Below are 25570 nucleotides of genomic sequence, written 5' to 3' on the forward strand. Positions count from 1 at the left end.
GCTAGTCCCGCCTTGGGGTTGCAGTCAACCATTGGAGCACTGACCGGTGCCGGATTCGGCTTGTTGGCCGGCATCAAGTCTGGAGTTGGTGCCGATGGCGGCAGCATTGATCGCGGTGCCGCCGCCTGTGTTGCGCTCTGCTCCGGGGTAGTCAGTGCCATGGAGGAGACTTGACATCTTGACTCCGGTGCCGTGCATTGGGGCTCGGCAGAGGTCCGCTGAGGGACGGTGCCGGAGGAGTCCAGTGCCTCATAAGTGCTCTCTTTAGATAAGTGGAGCACTGAAGCTAAAGACCTCACTGGGAAAGCTCTCTTTTTGTGAGAGTCCCTTGTTGGAGAGGTCAAGGCTTGCTTCCTGACAGTTTTGGAAGTCGGAGCCTTATCACCACTTAGGGATCTCAGTTTATGAGACTCCCTGGAGGATGTCTCTTGCAGAGGTTGGAGGGATTTCTCCATCAGAAGCATTTTCAAACTTTGACTTCAAGTTGCTGCAGTGTATGCATTTCTGGGAGATATGAGTTTCTCCCAGACAGCGGATGCAGGATATGTGGCCGTCAGAGACCGGCATTGGTTCACGGCAGGAGTCACGCTTTTTAAACCCCATTGAGCCCGGCATGACTTCAGTTAAGCCTCCCCCCCCTGCAATAGATGAGGATGGGAGTTAATTGAAGTGGTAAACCGTAGAGCTATTCCTAAATGGAGAACTAAGTAAAGAAAAAAGTTTTTTTGTTTTTGTTGAAGAAATACCTCTAAGAGGAACTATGTAACAATGTATAGACTAATAAGAAATTCCTATGTAACTTGTAACTCCCCCCCCCTCCACCCGAAGCAATCAAGGAGAGCACTGCCACGGAGCTCTGTCTGCAGCCGAGGATGGTTGAAAAGGAACTGAGGGGACGGTCGGGGGTGCGCGCTACAGGAGACGCCAACGGCTGCATGAGACGACTCCTGTATGTGCCCTTCCCCCAACCGAGTACTGCTGTGAAAAATCTCCGATCTCCGGTGCAGGGACGCACCAACACCTAGAGTGGAGCATCCACAGGGACACCACTCGAAGAAGAAGCCATATTCTTAAGAGAAATGCTAGGAAACCTCTAATGTCCATGTAGCGCAGACAGCACTTTGATTTTTGAGAAATCATTCCCAAACTGCCTCCCACATGGTAAACTACGTGGTACTTGAGTTATTTACCTTGGAAGATGAAGGGCAGAACCAAACCTGTTAGAATTTGAACCTAGAATAATTCCAGGGAAGTCTCGATAACCAAGCCTAAGGGATGCAATAAAATATGCTATGTGACTAGTCCTAGAACCTCCCTACTTTTACATGTGTGATTTTCCTCTATGTACAACATACACATCTGAGAATTGGCAAATGGTTTCGATTTATTTAGCAACAGTGTAACACTGTTTTGCTATCATATTTGCTATCAGATTTGCTACTTTCAAGATCAGCCATTCTCCACTTAGCTCCTGCATTGTTTGCTATTCTGCCTGAGGTATATAATTTTACATATACGACATGCAATTTCATCTCTCATCTGGACTAGATTCCCAGTGCTGATCTAATGTTTCATGGTGATTCCCCATGTTCCCAGCCTAGCACTTAAGATAATTACCAAACACTGAGATGTTTGTGGTGTGTAATTTTCTTCTTGAGAATTATCAAGACTCCTAAAAACTGAGAAGAGAGACTACTGTGTTTGAGGCATCAGCACAAAGAAGGAAAGGAAGCAGGTGTCTGGAGTGCTTCCTGACCCTGGGGACTAACTATGAAAGATGTTGTCATCGCTAGTATCTGAAGAATCTGTTTTGCTTGATGGGTAAGTGATGGAATGACAACATGGATCATTTCCTTTCTTCTTCAATAAATATTGAGATTTCCCCCCCACAGGATACTGTGCCAAATTCTGCTCTGATTTACATCTACACAATCCCAAGGAGGTGTAGGATTGCACCATTGTAACTGTGAGCAGAATTTGATCTACTAGGTTTTCTCTTGCTAAATTAAATGTATAATTATACAAAAATAGTTGTTGATACAATATTTCATCACATCAGCGTCTGGTGTGGCCTTTTTTTAAAAGAAGCACTACAGTACATATTGTATTGGTAACACACTTATCAAACAGCACAAGGGTTTCCAGAGCAATTGCTTTTATTGAAATCTACAGTAAATAGTAGATTAAAATCCTCAATAAATGTTGTTCTATAGCTACCCATAGCACAGAAGGGAGTGCTATGGGAAAGCAGCCAATTCTACACCAACTTTAATTTCCAATTCTAGTTTTCCAGTGGATGTACAGATTATCTGGCCTTGGGAACAGAAATACAAAGTAGGAGTTTTCACACAGGGAAAACGCTTTCAGAAACACTCCTTTCTGATAGGAGTTTGGCCTGTGTATGAAGTGTTAAATAGGGTACTTAATAAATACCAGAACTGCTACTTTGTTAACTTAAGGTGAAGTTCACCCCCTGGCAGAGGTCATGCATAAGACTCAAGTTATTGATGAGGAGGTGGGTTCCATTCCATTCTGTCTAGATTCTTACGTCCCCACCCATCACCTACCTGTAAACAGGCTGGCAGGAAGGGAATATGGAGGATAGGCACTGGGAAGGGATGCTGGATCCATGCATATGTGGATTCAGTGGTCGGGAGCCACCAAACTGAGGGCAGTGGCCGCTCGTATAGTGCACAGGCTGTAGAGATCAAGTACCATAGGAGGTACTACACTGCAGCTCTGAAGCCCGATCCTGAGTTGTTGGGGCTTTGGTTTCTAGATTTCCTAACTTCCGCATAGCCCTGCAATGTCACTTTGATTTGGATGTGTGTACAGGGAAAAGGAATAAAAATGGGTGCTAAGGGTTATGGAGATAAAGTAAATTCTGTATCTATATTTTACATCATAGAGATAATCTCTAACACATTAAGAACAAATTATTTCATATTATTTTGTGTAAAATCTAGATATTAATGTATTTACAATAATTTAAACTTTTGACAAATTTAGTCATTGGAGCAGCCCAACAAAATATTTTAAAGGGGAACTCTGTACTTAAAATTGAGTCATTTAAAAAAAAAACAACTTAAAAACACTTTCAAATACTATTCATCCTCTTAGGTCCCCCTGACAATTTCTGGGGGTGTTCCAACCACATTTTCACATTTTTAAATGTTTTTCTTTCAACAAAGTTGTATGAAAGCAAGCTTGTATGCACTCCAACAAGAGACACTGGTCATAATGGAATCAATTATGTACAACGTGCTGTCAAATGCACAAAGTAAACTGAAAATGTAGGGGAAAATGTACATTTATACTAATCTTAGATGAATGGCTGACCAAAACAAACCCTGACATACTGTATATTTTGAATCATAAGCTTACAGGGATCTATTAAATGAGGAGATTTAAAAGGGTGCCGCCAGTGCAAGCTCAAAATATAGTTATTCAGGGAAAGAATTTTTACAAAACTTAATATTCAGACAGAGGGGTTTCATGAATTTTTAAACAATAATTTTTTAAATATTAAATTCCTCTGCCATATTTGCAGCCCAAATACTGCAGCACCGCACTAGTATATAAATACCAGGATCTTAAATGGACTATAAATAAAAATAAAACTAAGTTGTCTATTTTCATTGTCCAAGCTGAAGGCCTTATCCTACAAGCTAATGAGCAGAGCCATTTCCTTACATCTGTGCAGAATTACACTAAAGTCAAAAATGGGACTTCAGGCAGGTGCAGGGGTCCACCTACTTAGATCAGATTGCAGGATTGCTGCCTTCTGTCCCTACTGATGGGTACTCAGCATCTTCCATTGCTTTAAAGTGAGCGAAGGGCTCGCTAAGAAGACGTAAGCAGTAAACAAAAGTGCTAATGGGTAATGAGTAAAATAGATTTGTAAAACATTCTTTCGGTGTTAGTAAACTAAGTTGTTGTTTGTAACACAGCTAAAAAAATTTGTTCTCTCTCCTGCTGGTGTGATTTTTAACCTGACACTGTGACAGATTCACCAATGTGGGCTGCTATAGGGGCACAGAATCAGAGGGGCTCAGATTGGCCCTGGACATGCTGATAAATTGGAGAAGGTTCAGAGAAGAGCCAGGAGAATGATTCAAGAACTAGAAACCCTGCCTTACAGCATTAGACTCAAGAAGCTCAATCCAGTTAGCTTAACTGGAAAAGGTTAAGGGGTGACTTGATTACATTCTGTGAGTACCTAAATGGGAACTGTGGCAGGGCAGACTTGCTCCTACCTACTTTCTAACCCCTTAGACCTTTGGGTAAAACAGCTTCTGTGGTTTATTTACAGTGTTCTTTTCCACCACCTGTACAGACTATGCTGCCTCATACCAAGACTAACGTGGTGCTCTCAGCTCCTGAGGCAAGGAAGGGAGAGAGATCTCATGCCTCTGATGCTACAAATAAACCAGTCAGCCTGCGCCCTCCCATTCCTCTCTCACCACAACCCCCCATTCACTCTCACCTTCCCCTTTTTCACTTCCTTTCTGTGCCTTTTGTACCTTCTGGGCTAATGAGTTAATTATCTTTTTTAACTGTCTCCATCCCATCCCAATCTATCAAGTGGGCAGAATCTCCATAGTCAGGTATGCTCCAGGGCAACTAATTGGAGTTCCAGTGATCAGAGTGTTGGCTCAGCTGCTGTTGCCCAGCCCTCTGTCAGAGGAACAAATATGTGATAATGGGCTCTTCGATCTAGCAGAGAAATGTATAACACAATCCGATGGCTGGAAGCTAAAGAGAGAGAAATTCAGACTTGAACTAGGTGTAAATTTTTCACAGTGAGAGTAATTAACCAGGGGAACAACTTACCAAGGGTCAGGATGGATTCTTCAATACTGGCAATTTTAAAATCAAGATTGGATGTTTTTCTAAAAGATCTGCTCTAGGAATAACCTATGACTTGGATTATGCAAGAAGTCAGACTAGATGATCACAATGGTCCCTTCTGGCCTTGGAATCTATGAATCTCACCCCTGGGCTTTGGCCCACGCCTGCCATATCTCTTGCTCCATCTTTGCCTCTCCCTAGTATGCCCCCTTAATTGAAGGCTCCTGTGGAGACCTTTCAAGTGTTCCACGCCTGCTATACATCTGATGGGCACACTGGGGTTACTCTGGTTCTGTCTGGGGAGGCGGGTAATCTGCACTAGAGACTTGGCAGGCTTATTCTCCATGCCTGATAGCCACCATTTTCAATTTAAAGGTAGGATGCACAGTAGTTATCAGTGCATATGCTCCACATGATCCAAGTCCAGATGCTGAAAAAGATGCTTTTTATGCCATGTTAGGGGACTTTGTATTAGTGCAACACCTTGTCTTCATATTGACATTTTAGGAGATCTGAACATGAGAATTGGCCGTGATAGAACTGGATTTGAGTTGGTATTGGAACTACACAGCTTAACAGAAGAGAGAACAGATAGTGGTCGGCATCTATTAGAATTTGCTTCCACACACAGACTATTTTTAATGGGTATGTGTTTTCAGCACAAGAACTGCCGTAAGAATATGTTTCAATATTCATCTGGTGACAATGCAATCTTGGATCATATTCTAGTTTGGAAACACTTGATTAAACTCATATTGGATATATGTGTATTTAGGAGTGCTGAACTTGCTCCAGAATCTGGTCATTGGCTCCTAATAGCAACAATGATGTTCCATTTGATAAAGTTCCAGAGATGGGTTCTATTGCATCAAAACGCTTTAGCATTGATAAGCTTCATAATGAAGCAATCACTAAATAGTTACATGATAGTAATTTCCAACAAATATTCTATATTGGATGACTGGATGTCTGTCACAGAGGAAGAGCAGACTTTATTTTGGGGGGTAAGGAGAATGAAAAAGCAACATTGGATTACAGATAACACCACCAAATTGTGGGAGAGAAAAAATGACTGTGCAGAATGGATGCACTGGAAGGTCAGAGTTGAGAAGTGAAGAGGGGAGGAAATGGGCTATAGAACAAAAGAAATGTCTTGAGCGAGTCAGGAGGGCCTGTCACAATGAACATAATCAATGGTGGAATAGTATGGCACAGTGCATTGAGGAAGCCTCTGAAAGACATGACCAGAAATGTATATTTGAGACTTTGAATGTACTAACTGGATGTCCATTTTCATGGTTTTCACCAGTTAAGGACTAAAATGGAAAATACTTGCAGGATATTGATACACAACTTATGTAAAATATAAGCTACAACTTAATTAAAAAATGAACCCTCCAGAAAACAAGCTGGTGACATTAGAGGAAGTGATGCTTGCAGTCACACATAGTTATGAAATAATAAAGCACCTGGTCTTGACAGTATTTCATCAGAACTGTTAAAGAGTGGAGATCTGGAGTTAGTTCACTGGCTTCATAGAGTTGTCTTAAAAGTTTGGGAAACTGTTCAAATGCCATAAGACTGAAAAAGGAGCTACATCATTCCCCCCCTCCGCCCCCCCAAAAAAGGAGAGAAATCAGCTTGCTTAAATTACAGGAGAATAATGCTATTGTTAACCCCAAAAAAGGAGAAACAACCAGTGTTTTTGTACAGGTGGTAAGCCATATAGTGTCCAGTGTATCTTAAAATATATAGTAAATTGTTCATTATTATAATGGCAATTTTACATGACTAGCAAGAGCACTGAAGTGTACAGAGTGTGAGGCACAGTATAAAATATGTGCAGATAAGTTTCATATTTTCTTTTTTAAATGATGTGTGTATGGTGGGATTAAACTGAGGCAGAACTAGGCACTGTGACTAGTGGTTAGAGCACTGGACTAGGATTCAGGAGACCTGTATTCTATTCCCAGTCTGCCACTGACCTTCTGGGTGACCTTTAGCAAGTCACTTCACTTCTTCTGTTTCTCAGTTTGCCCATCTGTAAAATGAGGATAATGATACTAACCTTCTTTGCAACGTACTTTGAGAGCTATGAATGATAAGACCTAATAATAACATAATGATACTTATTATTAGAGCTGTCAAGCGATTAAAAAAATTAATCGTGATTAATCTAGCTGTTAAACAATAATAGAAAACCATTTATTTAAATATTTTGGATGTTTTCTACATTTTCAAATATATTGATTTAAATTACAACACAGAATACAAAGCGTACAGTGTTCACTTTATATTATTATTTTTGATTATGAATATTTACACTGTAAAAAACAAAAGAAATAGTATTTTTCAATTCACCTACTACAAGTACTGTAGTGCAATCTCTTTATTATGAAAGTTGAATTTAGAAATGTAGAATTATGTAAAAAAAAATCCCTTCATTCAAAAACAAAACAATGTAAAACTTTAGAGCCTACAAGTCCAATCAGTTCTACTTCTTCTTCAGCCAATTGCTCAGACAAACAAGTTTGGTTACATTTGCAGAAGATAATGCTGACTGCTTCTTGTTTACAATGTCACCTGAAAGTGAGAACGGGTGTTTGCATGGCACTGTTGTAGCCGGTGTCGCAAGATATTTACATGCCAGATGCGCTAAAGATTCATATGTCCCTTGATGCTTCCACCACCATTCGAGAGGACATGCATCCATGCTGATGATGGGTTCTGCTCAATAACGATCCAAAGCAGTGTGGACTGAGGCATGTTCATTTTCATCATCTGAGTCAGATGCCACCAGCAGAAGGTTGATTTTCTTTTTTGGTGGTTTGGTTTCTGTAGTTTCCACATCAGAGTGTTGCTCCTTTAAGACTTCTGAAAGCATGCTCCACACCTCATCCCTCTCAGATTTTGGAAGACACTTCAGATTCTTATATCTTGGGTCGAGTGCTATAGCTATCTTTAGAAATTTCACATTGGTATCTTCTTTGCATTTTGTCAAATTTGCAGTGGAAGTATTCTTAAAATGAACAACATGTGCTGGGTCATCATCCAAGACTGCTATAACATGAAATATATGGCAGAATGCAGGTAAAACAGCAGGAGACAGACAATTTTTCCCCAAGGAGTTCAGTCACAAATTTAATTAACGCATTATTTTTTTAACAAGTGTCATCAGCATTGAAGCATGTCCTCTGGAATGATGGCTGAAGCATGAAGAGATATATGAAACTTTAGCACATCTGGCACGTAAATATCTTGTGATGCCCAGCTACAACAGTGCCATGCAAATGCCTGTTCTCACTTTCAGGTGACATTATAATTAAGAAGTGGACAGCATTATTTCTCGTAAATGTAAACAAACTTGTTTCTCTTAGCGATTAGCTGAACAAGAAGTAGGACTGAGCGGACTTGTAGGCTCTAAAGTTTTACATTGTTTTGTTTTTCAGTGCAGTTATGTAACAAAAAAAATCTACATTTGTAAGTTGCACTTTCACGATAAAGAGATTGCATTATGGTACTTGTATGAGGTGAATTGAAAAATACTATTTCTTTTGTTTATCATTTTTACAGTGCAAACATTGGTAATAAAAATAATATAAAGTGAGCACTGTGCACTTTGTATTGTGTTGTAATTGAAATTGATATATTTGAAAATGTAGAAAAACATCCAAAAATATTTAATAAATTTCAATTGGTATTCTATTGTTTAACAGTGTGATTAATCACGATTATTTTTTTTCAGTTAATCACGTGAGTTAACTGTGAGTAATCAACAGCCCTAATTATTATTATGTTGGGCTTGATTCTGTGCCACCTCTACATACAAAACTCTCAATGACTTTAAAAAGATTGAAGTCAATTAAAAGAGAGTTTCACAGGAGCAGAGCTTACAAGATCTCAGGCTGATATTTGGTAAGATAATCCTTTTCCATACTAAAAACTCAGTCCTGCAATGAGCTCCACCTGAGTACAGTGAGTCCACCTATACCAGGGATTGGCAACCTTTGGCACCCGGCTCGCCAGGGTAAGCCCCATGGCGGGCTGGGCTGGTTTGTTTACCTGCCGCGTCCGCAGGTTTGGATGATCGCGGCTCCCACTGGCCGCAGTTCGCTGCTCCAGGCCTATGGGGGCTGCGCGGGTTGAGGGATGTGCTGGCCGCTGTTTCCCACAGCCCCCATTGCCCTGGAGCGGCGAACCGTGGCCAGTGGGAGCCGTGATCAGCCGAACCTGCGGATGCGGCAGGTAAACAAACCGGCCCGGCCCATCGGGGGCTTACCCTGGCGAGCCGCGTACCAAAGGTTGCCGATCCCTGACCTAGACAGTTCATTGCAGGACTGGGACCTAAATAATTCTTTAAAGTATGCTAAACATAAAGAAATAGGTTGTGGCATTCATGCAGAGGACATAAGGATAATAAATTATAATAGTTAATACTTTCAATATTTATATCTGCCTATGTAACATGGTTTAGTACTTTTTCATGCAACTTTTAAGAAACTGCTAATGCATAATTTTACACTTAGACCCTTTTGATGTGATGACAGGGGCTCAAGACTGGGGTTGGTGTCATAAGCTAAAAGGATATGAATATTCAGCATATGCAAATATTCATTAATGACTCCTTGTGAGCCTGTAACGCCTCTGGATATTAACTGCAGTTCATTGTGCATGAGGATTGCATATATGGGCCCCATAAGATGTAGTTGGCATTTCCATGCTGCAAGAAATACCCCTCCCATGGACCCAGATCATACACCAAAGTGATAAAAGTCCTTTACTGAAATGCTTATGCACAATACACAGTAAACCCTCTAGTCTGGTGGCCTTCATTTTAGTACGGTGTTGATTAAAGTCAACTCTGCCTTTTTCCATTGCCAAGCTACATTTTTCTCTTCATATTTTACCTGCTGATTCCTTTTCTACAATGCAACTAAAATCTAGTACATTTACAGAGTATTGAGGTGCACTATCAAATACACAGAGTTAACTGTTTTACTCCATCATCCTTTATTTTATAGGGACTGATCCGGAGTTCTTAATGCACTTGAAATTCTTGCTGAAGTCAAAAAACTGTCAGGGAGTATCAGGTAAGTGATACTCTATCCACTGGACCACTCTTCCTGAATTCTGTGTATTGACCAGATTGTGTTGCCCCTTACAGCCTGGGAAGTGAAACAGTAAACTATGAACCCAAACTTGCAAAAGAATAACTTGAGCATGTTATAGTGCAAGGATTCCTTGTGCACCTGAAACTCCCACTGACTCCCTGACAGCTTTTTGACCTCAGTTTGAATACCTAGGATGCATTCCTTGGCTCTGCCACTTTGTGACTGCATCAATCACATGAACATCTCGGTGTGTCCGTTTCCCCTTCTGCACAGTGAGGACAATAATGCTTACCAAGTTTTGCAAAATGCTTTGAGTTTTACTAATGAAAAGCTCTATGTAAGTGCTAAATACTATTATTAATATATAAAGAAAGAGTGAGAATTTTTCCTTCCTTTTGTTGCTTTTTCTCCCCTCAAACCAGGACCTTCACATTATTTTAATATTTTATTGTCCTTATTTAAGAAACAGATATAATTATCTTCACCCATTTAAGGGACATAGTTATACAGACTTCAGAGGAACAGATGTGACTATCAGATCATGTAAGCATTGATTTGTTATTTAAACTCCCTCTGCTTACTCTGTATTCTGAGTTAACAGGTGGAGATTTAATACTTTCTTACTGACAGAACCACCTTTTATCCTGCTCCTACAAGGACAGATTGATCTATTTTTTAAGTTAATAAATATGCCATTGACCCTGTCTGCTAGGATACTTTGGGAATATCTTAACGCCTCCCTATGTTGTATTATTTATTATGCAGCTATGCAAAAGAGAAATTCAGCCAATGTACTGTTAGTTAATAACTTTAAAATGCAAATTGAAATTGGTTGCTGTTAGACAGCTGACCCATCATTCGAACTTGACTGAAGTTATACAAATGTAATACGACGTGCAAAAAGCTTCTGAACAGACTGAATTTGTATATTTGTTTAGGAAAGAAATGGAGGTGAATGGTTGGTGTGGTTAGCTGGACACCCACCTACAATGCCAGCTCTTTTCAAAGAATGGAAGGGAAATTAACTCAGACGTCCTTTTGATTAACCAGCTTTTTAAAGACTAACATAAGCTCTTTAGTCTTTGGAAGAAAATGCTTCCAAGGAGGATAGAGAGTTCTTTTTAATAGAGGTAATCTTCTAATAAATTACTCCTGACCAAGGGGACACCTGGAAGGGCAAGGTAATCCCAGAGTAAAGTTGATTTAACTTCCTCATTATCGTCAGCAAGGCTCTGGGTTTGGAGCTTTGAGTCAGTTTCATGTGATGTTTTTAAAAGGTTTCAAGATGGCTTAACTCCCATCATGTTAAATATGTTTTGGGAAGTGCTGAGGCTTTCTATCCCTAGCGAATAGGCACTAACAGAATGTTCATGTACACTAGGTAGCTGGTGACATTTGCTTTTTGACGAGTTTATGACAAGACACAGACACACACACAAAAATCAATCCCTTCCTGCCCCCTGGGAACAGTTTTACTGCATTGTCAATGAGCAAAACCAAATGGGTTCCCCCTTCCCCTCGCCCTATCCAGTGACATGTGTAGTAAGTATGTGATCTCAGTTAATTTCCTAATGGGAATGATTCCTCATCAAGTCATAGTTGGCAGCCTTTTCTCTCCCTTTGCTGACAGCCTGAGGGAAACAAACAAGGACAATAAGCAACCAAAAGGAAATATCCTCTCACTGCATCCTCAGGTCTGGGTTGAAAACATTGACAGGGTCAAGCAGGGAAGCTTGCATTGTTGCTGCCCCTACTCTTTCATTCTGTGGATAAAAAGAGTTTCAGTCTTCAAGGCTCTCAAACCAGCACCAATTGCACTCAGATGCAGAAATAAAACCTTAAAAAGCAGTTTTTAACCAGGAGACCCTGATTTGCATCACAAAGTTGGGGGGAAGAGGGAGAAAATGTCCATTCAGCTTGTTATATTTCCTGGCCTTGTGAATTTCACACATATGGTCAGTGGCACTGACTGTAACAGTGTGATAATCTTTGGTAGGGAAGGAAGACAGGCTGAGTGCCACTACACTTAATGCAGAATAAGCAAAATTAATGTCTTTTTTTTGTGTTCCTGCCTACACTTCACTTGCACTAATAAGAGTGATAGCTGAGAATTAGTTCAGCTATCGCTGGCTAAATTTCACGTGTCAGTGACTGGGAAGGGTATAACTTTTCAACTCTGTTTCCCACACCCTCTCCATGTGGCAATTTTGTTACAGGTCAGAAAAACTGTTGGAAGCAGATGCAACAGTGGTCTTTGGCCTCTGCAGGATGCTGCTACTGTATCTGCCTTTCTAATTTTCTTCCACAGTTATGTTTCCATCTGTAGTCTGTCTCCTCAGCCTCGGCAAGTGGACCCCTCCTTTACATCAATATGTGGTCATGTTGTGAGATAATGAAGATTAAAAAGCTGAACACCTGGATTTCAGCCTTCTAAGAGTACTATGGCTCACCCTGATTAGTTGTTGTTTTGGGTGCTAATGATGTTTCTGGCCTTCACCCAAATTCTTTGATTTATTTTTCCTGATGTGCTACATTACGTAATGAATGATAATACATGCCTGCGAGGTTCCCATAGTCCCTTCACGAATCTTCTTTTTCTTATTAAAAAAAAGAAAAACTTCCTTTATTTTAATATGTTTTTAGATTGTGACGGGGCAAGGCCAGATGGCTATAGGAAAGTAGTGAGAAACCGGTATGTTAGCCCCAGGCTAAACAAATCCCTGTTACCATGGTAACCAAATGGCAGTTGCTGCAGGTTAATCAAGACACCTGAGGCCAATTAAGATCTTTCCAGAGGCAGGGAGGACACTAGGTTGATTGGGACATCTGAAGCCAATCAGGGGCTGGCTGAAACTAGTTAAAAGCCTCCCAGTTAGTCAGGTGGGTTCACATGTTAGGAGCTGTAGAAGAAAATTGTGCTGTTGGAGAGGCTGAGGAGTACACACCATATCAGGCACAAGGACTGAAGCAAGTCCTGAGGTAAGGGTGAAGTGGACCTTGAGGAAGTGTGGGGGTGGGGGCTGCTGTGGGGAAGTAGCCCAGGGAATTATACACATCCTGTCTCTAAAAAGTCAGCTTCCATAGCTGATACTATTAGGGTCACTGAGCTGGAGCCTGGAGTAGAGGGTGGGCCTGGGCTCCCCCCTTTGTCCCCCTGATTAATCACTGAGACTGGGAAACAACAGAGACTGTGCAAGGGAGCATAGCTTTTCCTCACCTCCCTTGCTGGCTTATGATGAAAATGGCTCAGTAGCCTGTGACCCTTTCCTGTAGAGAGAGAAAAGCTACATGGAGGGTTACAGTGAGCCTCTGAGGCTAGCCAAATCCGCCAGGAAATGCAGGATCCACGGAGACAAGGACAGAGATTTGTCACAACTGGTGTTAGGGGCGGGATAATCATTCACAGCATGGCAGAAGAAAAGAGGTGTTTTTTTTTTTTTAAAGTGCACTGGGGGTTTGGATTTTTGTTTTGTTTGTTTGCTTTGTACCACAACGGAGGAGGTGGTAAGAGCTCTGGTACAAGCCACGGCAGCCCAGCAGGAGGCCACCCGGGTTCAGGCAATGTCGCAACAGGAGTCTATGTGTCTACAGCAGGAAACCAATCAATTACTGATGGGCCAGGTGACCCAAGATTGTGCCCTCTTATGAGAGGTAGTGGGCCAGCTGAAGATCCTCACCACCCAGGCCTGGGGGTCCAGGGCCACTGGTTGTCTGCCAAAGATGATGTTGGAAGATGACATAGAGGCATATCTCCTCTCATTCGAGAGGACTACTCAGTGGGAAGCGTGGCCCCAGGAGCAGTGGGCCAGCATTCTCACCCCCTTTTTGTGTGGAGAGGCCCAGAAGGCCTACTTTGACATGCCTGCCATGGATGCCACTGACTATACCTGGCTGAAGGCAGAAATCCTAGCACGATCAGGAGTGATGGCAGCGGTACAGGCCCAGAGGTTCAATGAGTGGAAATACCAGGGGAACAAACCCCCGAGGTCCCAGCTATTCAACCTCAGACACCTCGCGTGGAAGTGGTTACAGCCCGACATGTGCAGTCCAGAGAAGATTTTGGAGACCCTGGTCATGGACCATTTCATGCGAGGACTGCCACCAGATCTCCGCAAATGGGTAGACCAGAACGATCCGTCCACCTATGATGAGATGATCATGCTGGTAGAAAGACGCATGACAGCCAGGGAATTGACCCAACTACCCAAGGAAGGCCCCTTTCAAAGCAAGCACCCGACCCCAACTCTGGAAGGTTGGGCAGCCAAACCCCTGGGGAGTCCTAGGTGGAAGAAGGGGGGGCGAAAACCAGCAGGGACCCCAGAAGGAAGGGATTGGCCTGAGTGGGGGGGAAACCCTGGGATGAACCCCCCCCCTAGCCCACATGATAGGGGAATGATTAGAAGCAATTATAGATGTTATGCATGTGGGGAGTGGAGACACACAGCAGCACAGTGTCCCAGCACCAACGAACCTATGCAATGTAACTTGGGGGATTGGGAGGTCCCGTGCTCCCTTATCCACCTTGAGGGCGTCCCATTAGCCCCGCAAAACTACACCAGGACGGTGAAGATAAATGGAGCAGAGACTACAGTGCTTGTGGACTCTGGGAGTGCTATCACCCTTATATCGGGTAAGATGGTAAAAAGTAGCCAGCTGCTACAAGCCAAACATGTAGCAGTGATGTGCGTGCATGCATGGAGCCATGAGCCATTACCCCACCATCCCGGTGGAGATAGAGGTTCAGGGGAACCCCATTGAGGTGACAGTGGGTGTAGTTCCTAAACTCTCATATCCTGTAGTCATTGGGAGGGACTATCCAGGGTTTGATAATTTACTCCCCCTGGAGAGGCTGGAGGGAGGTAGGGACTCATCACTGGGGGAATGTCAACCTCCGATGCTCACTGAGATTTCTCAGGATCTGTTCTCAGCCCCCACAAAAGACCCGGAAGACAAAAAAAAAGAGGAAGGCTGTGAAAGCTTTGGGAACCCAGATCCTGACCCAGGGCCAGAAGACTGCCCTAGTAGGCAGATGGACCCGAGCAGCTATCAGAGAAACTACCACCCCGGAAGGTGAGCTGGAGGCTGGTCCCAGCCATGATGGCAGCGAGCCGTTGGAAGAAGCAGAAGCCAGCCCCTAGGAGCTCGGGCAGGTTAGTCCCAGGAGAGAGACTTTTGGGCGGGACCAGGTGGAGGACCCTAGATATGATGATAGCAGGAAAGAGGTGGATGAGATAGATGGGATACCCATGGACGGGAAGGTCTGAGGTCCAGGACCTTACTTTATAGTGAAGAAAGATCTCCTGTACCGCATGGTGCAAATGCAGGAGCAAGAGATGCATCAACTTCTGGTGCCACGAAAACATCAAAAAGCCATATTGAGCCTCGCCCACAGTCACCTATTTGGAGGACACCTAGCGGTAGAGCAAACCCAGGCATGGATCCTGTGGAGCCTCTTCTAGCCAGGAGTACACGAAGTTGTCCGGCGATACTGCACCTCTTGTCCAGAGTGTCAGCTACATAGCCCTCTCCCACACTTGTGGGCCCCTTCGATACCTCTTCCAATAATAGAGGTACTATTTGAACGCATAGCCATGGATCTGGTTGGGCCCCTAGAGAAGACAGCTTGAGGCCACCAACATGTGCTGGTTGTACTAGACTATGCAACCCGGAAGCCGTCCCACAATGCAACATGGCTTCCAAGACAATAGCTAAGGAGCTAGTACAGATCTTTGCCCGGGTTGGGCTACCCAAGGAGATATTGACTGATCAAGGGACAACTTTCGTGTCCAAGCTGATGAAAGATCTCTGTTCATTGCTCCATGTACAAGCCCTATGGACCTCTGTATACCACCCGCAAACAGATGGCCTTGTGGAAAGGTTCAATAGGACCCTCAAGGCCATGATGAGGAAAGTGGTGAGCCAGGATGGGAAAGATTGGGATACAGTATTGCCTTACCTCATGTTCGCCATCCGGGAGGTTCCGCAAGCCTCCAGGGGTTTCTCTCCATTCGAAATACTATACGGGCGCCACCCCCGGGGCATATTGGATATAGCTAGAGAAGAGTCGTCAAATCCTGTAAGGAACATAGTCGAGCATGTACTGCAGGTGAGGGATCGGATAGCCCAAGTTACGTCCATTGTATGGGAACACTTGGAGAGAGCACAGGAGACCCAACGAATCCCTTATAATTACCAAGCAAAGCTTCGACGGTTCCAACCAGGGGATCGGGTGATGGTACTGGTGCCCCCAGCAGAAAGTAAACTGTTGGCCCAGTGGCAGGGACCCTATGAAGTGATTGAAGGTGTGGGAGAGGTGAACTATAAGGTGCGGCAGTCTTCTAAAACCTTGGCACGATCGAGAGGCATGCTTAGTCACCCAGGAGACCCTACCCCAGGAGGATATCCCCCAACTTGATGCTGATCCTAAAGATCGAGGCAGCCGACATGATTAATCGCAATTGAGATGTGTTCTCTACAAAACCGGGGCAGACGACTGAGACCTATCACCATATCCGCACGATCCCCGGAGCCAAGGTAACATTGAGATCCTACCGTATCCCAGCAGCCAAAAGAGAAGAAATCAAGGCCAAAGTAAAGAAAATGTTAGAATTGGGGGTAATGAATAATCTTACAGTCAGTGATCCAGTCCAATCATTTTAGTGCCTAAACCTGATGGTACCACGAGATTCTGTAATGACTTTCGCTGACTGAATGAAGTATCCCAATTCGATGCATACCCCATATCACGCATCTTGTTGATCAACTGGGTAGTGCCTGATTCTTGACTACACTGGATCGGACAAAAGGGTATTCCACTGACTAAAGAAAAGACAGCGTTCTCCACCCCAGACAAGCTATTCCCGTACACTGTCCTCCCTTTCGAGTTACATGGGGCCCCGGCCACATTCCAGCGCCTCATGGATAAACTGCTGCGGCCGCATACTAGTTATGCGGCCGCGTACCTAGATGATGTCATCATCCATATGCCAGACTGGGGAACCCATGTGGAGAAATTTGAGGCAGTACTGCACACCTTAAGGTGGGCTGGCCTCACCGCTAATCCCGCTAAATGCACCATAGGGCTAGCAGAGGCTAGGTACCTGAGAGAGATTGTAGGAAGGGGCATAGTGAAGCCCCAAATGAATAAGCTAGAGGCGATTCAAAGCTGGCCCCGGCCGACCCGAAAGAAGCAGGTCCATGCGTTCCTAGGCTTGGTAGGCTATTACAGATGTTTTATTCCCCACTTCACCACTAGGGCAAATCCCCTAATGGACCTGGTGACGGCCTGAGGTCCAGACATGGTGAAGTGGACCGACGCATCAGAGGGGGCATTCATAGCCCTTTGGACGGCCCTCTGTAATGACCCCATACTCATAGCACCAGACTTTAACAAGGAATGTATTTTACAAACAGATGCTTCTGAGGTGGGGTTGGGGGCAGTTCTGTAACAAATGGTTGGAGAAGAACACCACCCGATCCTGTACCTAAGCAGAAAGCTGCTCCCAAGAGAACAGAAGTACGCAGTAGTCAAGAGAGAATGCCTTGCTGTCAAATGGGCTACGGAGACATTGTGTTATTACCTCTTAGGCAGGTGATTTACTCTTGTGACCGACCATGCACCACTCCAGTGGATGCAGCAGAATAAGGAAAAGAATGCAAGGGTCACCAGGTGGTTCTTATCCCTCCAACTGTTCCAGTTCCGCATACAGCACAGGGCTGGATGCCACCATGGCAACGCTGATGGTCTGTCACGAGCACACTGCCTGGTGTCCCAAATTGCCCAACTCTATGGTGTTGAGCACAGTGGGGGGGATATGTGCCGGGGCAAGGCCAGATGGCTATAGGGAAGTAGTGAGAAACAGGTATGTTAGCCCCAGGCTAAACAAATCCCTGTTACCATGGTAACCAAATAGCAGTTGCTACAGGTTAATCAAGATACCTGAGGCCAATTAAGATCTTTCCAGAAGGCAGGGAGGACACTAGGTTGATTGGCTTCAGGTGTCCCAATCAGGGGCTGGCTGAAACTAGTTAAAAGCCTCCCAGTTAGTCAGGTGGGTGCGCATGTCAGGAGCTGTAGGAGAAAATTGTGCTGTTGGAGAGGCTAAGGCGTACACACCATATCAGGCACAAGGAATGAAGCAAGCCCTGAAGTAAGAGTGAAGTGGAGCTTGAGGAAGTGGGGGTGGGGACTGCTGTGGGGAAGTAGCCCAGGGAATTGTACATGTCCTGTCTCTAAAAAGTCAGCTACCATAACTGATACTATTAGGGTCCCTGGGCTGGAGCATGGAGTAGAGGGTGGGCCCTGGCTCTCCCCTTTGCCTCCCTGATTAATCACTGAGACTGGGAGACAACAGAGACTGTGTAAGGGAGGATAGCTTTTTCTCACCTCCCTTGGTAGCTTATGATGAAAATGGCTCAGTAGGCTGTGACTCTTGCCTGTAGAGAGAGAAGGGCTACGTGGAGGGTCACAGTGAGCCTCTGAGGCTAGTGAAATCCGCCAGGAAATGTGGGACCCATGGCGACAAGGACAGAGCTTTGTCACAATATACAATCTGTTTTGATTGAAATTTGAATTTCTCCACTGTGGTAGACACACATAAGTTTTCATTTGTTAGGTATCAGTCATGCAAGTCTTCTCATTCTAAATCTTTCTATAGTTGTGGTCCCAGTTTGCACTTCATTTAATACCCCCACGGTACTGTTACACTAAGATATTTTCCTCCCAAACCCATTTTTATCTTTTTAGATTTCCCCTTTGCAACTTAAATTCCATAGAATGTCTTGCACTAGATACCTGGGTTTAATAGCGTTATTAGTAGAATGGAACAATCTTATTTTGTAAACTTTGGGTTCCTGCCATGGTAAGAGAAAAGGGAAATGGAAAAATATTTTCCCTCATCTGATCGGTCACAATAGAACTAATTTCCTTGGTAAACTTTGGACTATTTGAGAATGATCTATTTATGGTTTTTCTGTAGCATCCATGGGTGAAAGTAACTTAAAGGACTTACTGGTATGCTGGAGTCCTGAGAGGGCGTGGCCTCAACTGGAAGAGGTGTGGCCTCTATGGGAAGAGGCGGGGCCTTTCAAGATTTAAAGACCCTGGAGCCCCAGAGCCTTTAAATCACCCCGGAGCTACCAGTTGCAGAGGCAGCTGGGAGCCCCGGGGCTCAGGGGCGAATTAAAGGGCCTAGGGCTCCGGCCGCCGTGGAGCTCCGGGCCCTTTAAATCACCACGGGAGCCCTGCCGCCGCTACCCCGGGGCGGCAGGGCTTGGGCTAGGGCTGGGGTAGGGGTGGCAGGGCTCCGGCGGTGATTTAAAGGGCAGGGGCCGGAGGTCTGGGACCTTTAATTCCCCGCCCAAGCCTGGCTGCCGGAGCTCCAGCGGTGATTTAAAGGGCCCGGGGCTCCCTGCAGCGGCTGGAGTCCTGGGCCCTTTAAATCACCGCCAGAGAAGCCGGTCCGGCACGGGTATACCAGCTCTTGCCGGTACACCAGACTGGACCAGCTTACTTTCACCTCTGGTAGCATCCATAAGCAAAGTTGTTTGGTCACAATACGAGTCTGTCAGTTACTCAAGAGAACATCCCTTCATGTAGCCAGCATCCATTTTTAGCTCTGGAGGGAAGGATTTAAAGGCTTTATAAGGGTAATGCCTATTGGGGGAGGTTTGAGTAGTGCATGCAACAAATAGTGGCTAGTTATAGCTTGAATTGTGACTAGACTTCATGGGTACAGAGTTAAATTTCTACAACAGACCCCTAGCAATGTCTCAGATGTGATTAATTAATACAAAATATTAGGAGCCCGATTTTCAGAGGTGCTGAGCACCCAGAGCTCCATATTTACTTCATCTGTAGATTTGGGTGCTCACCACTTATGCATATTTTGTAATGAGTGACCCTAAGAAACAGGGAAGCCAATGTCTTTTTCCTTTGATTTTATAATCCACCTTGGGTTGATAATAAAGATCAGCATGTCAAACGGTGTTCTTCAAGCTATAACATCAAAACAGTAAGAAAGGCAGGAATCATTGTGCTCCTAAGAGCTGTAAATATCTTCCAAGATTGAATATCAATTTAAAAAAAAAATAAAGCCTGCTATAAAGGAAACTCTTGGAAGATACATTTTACGGTAAGATTTATTTTATGAATTTCTACTGACTACAGTGGTTTCAAAGCTTGCCAGTCTAAAAAAATATTATTTTTTCAGCTGCAAGTGTTTTAATGACCCTCATTCTTCCTCTGTCTTGCTTCCAATTCTGCAAAGCATGGTCATTGCTGGCTTCTGTGCCGGAATGACCTACCGCACTAACAAATACTGAGTCAGCAACATGGGCTTAACTCTCTAGTGTAACATTGCTACTAATTCCCATCTGGCAGAAGGTACCTGACTGGTACAAGGTTGAGCATGTTTTGTCCTTCTAAAAACTACTGGGTCCTGGTGGTGTCAGGAGCTAGAACTTTCACTCTTATGTGGCATACTGTACTTGCATCACCTTCATCTGCTGAAATTCTGCAACTGATTTGTTTAGGAAGTCCATTTGTTCCCACTTAGGCCACTGTCCTCATCACATTTAATTCCAAACACCATTCTGGGGATTTTACTGGTCTTGCTCCTCGCTTCTATAATACAGACTGCAACTTAGTTTAAATCATTTGCACTCATTATCTCTAGGTTTTTTTTTTTTATAATAAGAAGAAAAAGGGAAAGGGTGTTTTCTCTCTGCAAAAACTGGCAACCTATGAGTAAATCCACTCAATGCCTCTATGACAAACACACTTCAATCCTGATTCTAAGTTTTATCGTGTGTTTTGGGCATGTAGAAAGCCATCTTCTACATGGTTTATTTACTTTGTTTCAGAAAGTCAACTCAGCTGACCAAATGTTTTAAGGGGGGGGGCCATTTCCTCTAGGGACACTGGAAAACTGTTTATATTTTTAAATAGAGTTTAGGATAGCACACCATTTAAGTGGTACATCCCAAAATTAAAAAAAAACACCATCCATTTAAAATGGACACTTCCCTATTGCTCTACATAAGGGTCTTTTTGGCAGGGGAGAGTGAGTAGGCCTGAAAATATCAAAACTCCTGCAAGGGACTTACTGGGGGGTCTTGGGGAAATGTGGCTACTTCCTTGCTGCCCAACTGCCATTGTTCCCTGACCCCATACACCGATCTGGGAGTAAAGAACGATCTGCCCCGAGCTATACCCCTACCAGGCTCCCTTTGCTCCCTGGCCTTCTTCGGGAGGTTGGGGGGGGGGGGGGAGAAGAAAGAATGTCCCCCAGGTTTTAGCTCCTCAGCCCTTCATATTGGGGTTCATTCAGAATAAGGGCTCATCCACCCCTCAAGGCTCTTATTGCTTCTTGGGACAATGCAGGTATCTGGAAATTAAAGAGAAGGCCACCTGTCTACACCCCAACTCTTGTCTCTTCCATTGTTTCTTGGTCCTAATCAGTGGGCTAGGGAAGGAAGAGTGAGTCTCTACTAGCCTCTCCACAAGTTGCAGTAACTCACAGGCCTTGTGAAAAGATTCAAGGAACAAAGGGGTTCTTTCCCAGCCTCCAAATAAGGCCTCTCTCATTGCTCCCAAACATACACATGGGTCTTGGGAGAAGGAGACACCTCGCTAGTTGCAAACTCAAAAAATGCAGCCTTTCTGTAGCTAAGCTACTAGCAGGTAAACACTCTCTTACAGGGCCTGTAGAAGAACAGCATGTTCTCCCCAGACCGTGCAAGAGACTGATTTTTTTTTTTTTTAGTGGATAAGACAGTTAATGCAAGTGACCATCAACAAAATATTGAGTAGAACTGATGGAAAATTTCAACTTTTCGTCAAAAAAACCCTAACACTGCAAAACCAAAAAATATAAGTTAGAAATGCTGTCACAGTGCTTCATGGGAGTTGTAGTTCTGATGCCTAGTGCCCCCATTCTCCACTATGGACCAGGCTTCCCCAACCAGATTACGTCTCCATGAGGCGCCATGGCTAGAAACTCCATTGATGCACCACTGTGGCTCAGCAACAGAAGAGCCTGTGGGGCATCATGGGAGACATAGTCTGGCTGAAGAACCCAACCCAAAGGAGAGAATGGAGGCACCAGAACAACAACTTTTGAGACACCACTGTGACTTTTCCAAATTGAAATTCTTTAGTTTTCAATTTTTCAATGAGAAGTTGAAGTATTCCATGGAAGATTTCAACTAAAATGATTGCCCCATGCCCATTTTCATCTAATTTTCCAAGCAAACCCTCCCATTTTGGAATGATACTGAAATCAGGTTGTAAGCACCTAGAGGATAATAGAGTGATAAGTGATAGCCAACATGGATTCATCAAGAACAATTTTCATGCCAAACCAATTTAATTTCCTTTTTTGACAGGATTACTGGCCCAATGGATGGGGGGAAACAGTAGAGGTGCTATATCTTGATTTTAGTAAAGCTTCTGACACAGTCCCACATGACCTTCTCATAAGCAAACTAAGGAAATGTGATCTAGATGAAATTACTATAAGGTTGGTGTACAACTGGTTTAAAAAAAAGTACTTAAGAGTAGTTATCCATAGGTTGCTGTCAAACTGAGAGAACATACCTAGGGGTCTGTCCTGGGTCCAGTACTATTCAATATTTTCACCAGTGACTTGGATAATGGAGTGTATGCTCATAAAAATAGTGGATGACACCAATCTGGGAGGGGTTGCAAGCATTTTGGAGGACACAATTAGAACTCAAAAGGGCCTTGATAAATTGGAGAATTTGTCTGAAATCAGTAAGATGAAATTCAATAAAGAAAAGTGTAAAGTATACACTTAGAAAGGAAAAATAAAATGCACAAATATGAAATGGGGAACTGGCTAGGCCATAGTACTGCTGAAAAGTATCTGGGGGGTCATATTGGACCACAAATTGAATATGAGCCAACAATGTGATGCAGTTGCGAAAAAGGCTAATATCATTCTGGGTGTATTAGTAGGAGCATTGTATGTAAGACATGGAGGTAATAGTCTTGCTCTACTCAGTACTGCTGAGTCTCAGATGGAGTACTGTGTACAGTTCTGGGCTCCACTCTTCAGGAAAGACCTGTACAAATTAGAGAGAGTCTGGAGGAGAGCAACAATAACAGGTTTAGAAAACCTGACCTATGAGGAAAGATTAATAAACTGGGCAAATTTAGTCTTGAACAAAGATGACTGAGAGGGGACCTGATAAGTCTTCAAATGCATTACATTACAGGCTGTTATGAAGAGGACAATGATCAATTGTTCTCCAGGGCCACTGAAGGTAATGGGCAGCAAGGGAGACTTAGATTAGATATTAGGAAAAACTTTGTAATTATAAGGGTAGTTAATTACTGCAATAGATTATCAGGGGAGGTTGAGGAATCCCCATCATAGGAGATTTTTAGATTAGACAAACACCTGTCAGGGATGGTCTAGGTTTACTTGGTCCTGCCTCAGCACAATGGGCTGGACTATATGAGCGTTCAAAGTCCCTTCCAGCCCATTTCTATAATTTTCTGACCTGCCTCAATGCTGAAGATTGACTATACACAAAAGACTAGTGCAGTCATGAGCATAGGCATTTCCAAGTTTTCAGTGTTTTTAGTGGGTTTTTTTTCCTCTCATCCTGCTACTTTGACCATTGAAACTTTTACACCCACCTGGGTGTTGTGCAGATCTAAAATTCATAGACTTGGGCTGTAATATATAACACAATTAAGAATTCGGGCAGCAAACTTGAAAAGTACTAGAGGTTTTTTATTTTGTTGATCTTATATTACCTTAACTTTATCTAGTCTTTTTAAAACAAACAAACAAAAAAAAACAACAACCCTCCTCTTTGATGGTTTAGTGCCAAGTTCATTCTCCACCCTGTTCCTTTAAAGCATAAGCCAATTAAATATGCTTCCAGATAAAGCATGATATCAATTTAGTTAATTTAACTCTTTTAAGATCACAACTATAATAATATTTCTATGCTTTCATTTACCTGGTGATCTAAAAACACTGGTGTTCTAAAAAAAGTGGTTCACGTGAATGACAGTTGCTATTCATGTTATATTTCATGTGTTTAGAATTAGGATTAGAACTACAGGAACCTTATTGGTTTTGGTTCACATAGGTTTGTGATGAAAATCATCATTGGATCCAATGTATCTAGGTTCACACATATATGAAAGTTTGTTTGTTTCGGGGTTGGGCTACCCATTAAGAAGGTTCCAAGGACTCCTGGGCAGCACCCTCATAGCCTTAGACTGCAGTGACATCAGAGGAGATGCTTCATAAATGATCAATTTACACTCTAACTTTTGGCACGTGACACCTGCAGGGACTGGGCAGCCACAAAGAACCCTGGGAGTGCTAGTGGCATTCCACACCCATGCAAGCAGGGAGATGCAGATTATGTACAACTCCTGGTAATGTAGCTAATATATGTGCTGGGCAGCTTCTCCTTCCTTTCATCCCCCTGCTTGATACCTTAAAAGGTTACTAATATATTAAAAGTCCCACAGAAATACCCCATCTAACCTTCCTACAGACATCCATTGACATGGGCTATTGTGCACACTGTGGTTAAGGCCTTAATGCAAGAATATGCCTTCCACTGAATACTCAGCATTCCTGTGTTCCTTGTTATTTACATTTGCTGTTTTGTTACTTTTGCCTGGGTACTCTATCTGTGTATGGCCAACTGGCTGCAGATGCTTGTTCTCTATTATGAACAGTCTCTTAATATTTCCTGTGGGGAAGGAAGTCCATGGCAGTTGCTTCCTCTTCCCAGGCTTTTCCTTAGATTGACATACTGCTATTCATTTTTCATAACTGGATTTTGCTTGCGGGAGCAGTCTTCCCCAAGCTTGTAACCAATACAACAGGTAGGAGCAGTAGCAATTTGCTGTTGCTTTCTGCCAACATTCCGTTCCCAATGCCCTCATTTCTCATGCTGCTACTTGAAGGGAAGAGCAGCAATCTGCTTTCAATAGAGGAGAGGTGCCCTCTCATACGGCTGCAAGAACAAAATCTTCTATGGATTAGGATGACCAGCTATCCCGATTTTATAGGGACAGTCCCAATATTCAGGGCTTTGTCTTACATAGGCACCTATTAACCCCACCCCCGTCCTGATTTTTCACACTTGCTATCTGGTCACCCGACTGTGGATTCAAGTAAACTAATTTTGAGTGATTTTAAAAATAGCCATGGCCTTTGGCTTAGCTACCTGGATGGCTTTCTGATGCTGATTCAAGACTTGGGCCAGCTTCACCTTCCATGTCAACAAGGGACATTAAAGTCAATTGCCTGCGAGAGGAACCAGAGCTGGCTGTGCCACTATAATAAAGGTGTGTCACACAGGAGTGTGGTTAAGAGTGCTGTTACTTGGCACTTTGTACCTGATGTATCAAGGCTGCAAAAGGTTAATATCCCTATCATGAGAAAGGTCAGTATCCACAGTCTCCAGTGGTTACTATTATAACCAATACTCTCGCTCACATTCCCATTCATTCTCTTCACACTCAGACCCACCTTTATGACCCCTTTCCCTGTAAGCCAACATGATCTACATTAGGTTATTTTAGCCCCTACACTGTTTTAATGAAGTCT

The sequence above is a fragment of the Terrapene carolina genome, unplaced genomic scaffold, assembly GCF_002925995.2.
Source record: "Terrapene carolina triunguis isolate 2854851 unplaced genomic scaffold, T_m_triunguis-2.0 Scaffold211, whole genome shotgun sequence".
NCBI classification, from domain to species: domain Eukaryota; kingdom Metazoa; phylum Chordata; order Testudines; family Emydidae; genus Terrapene; species Terrapene triunguis.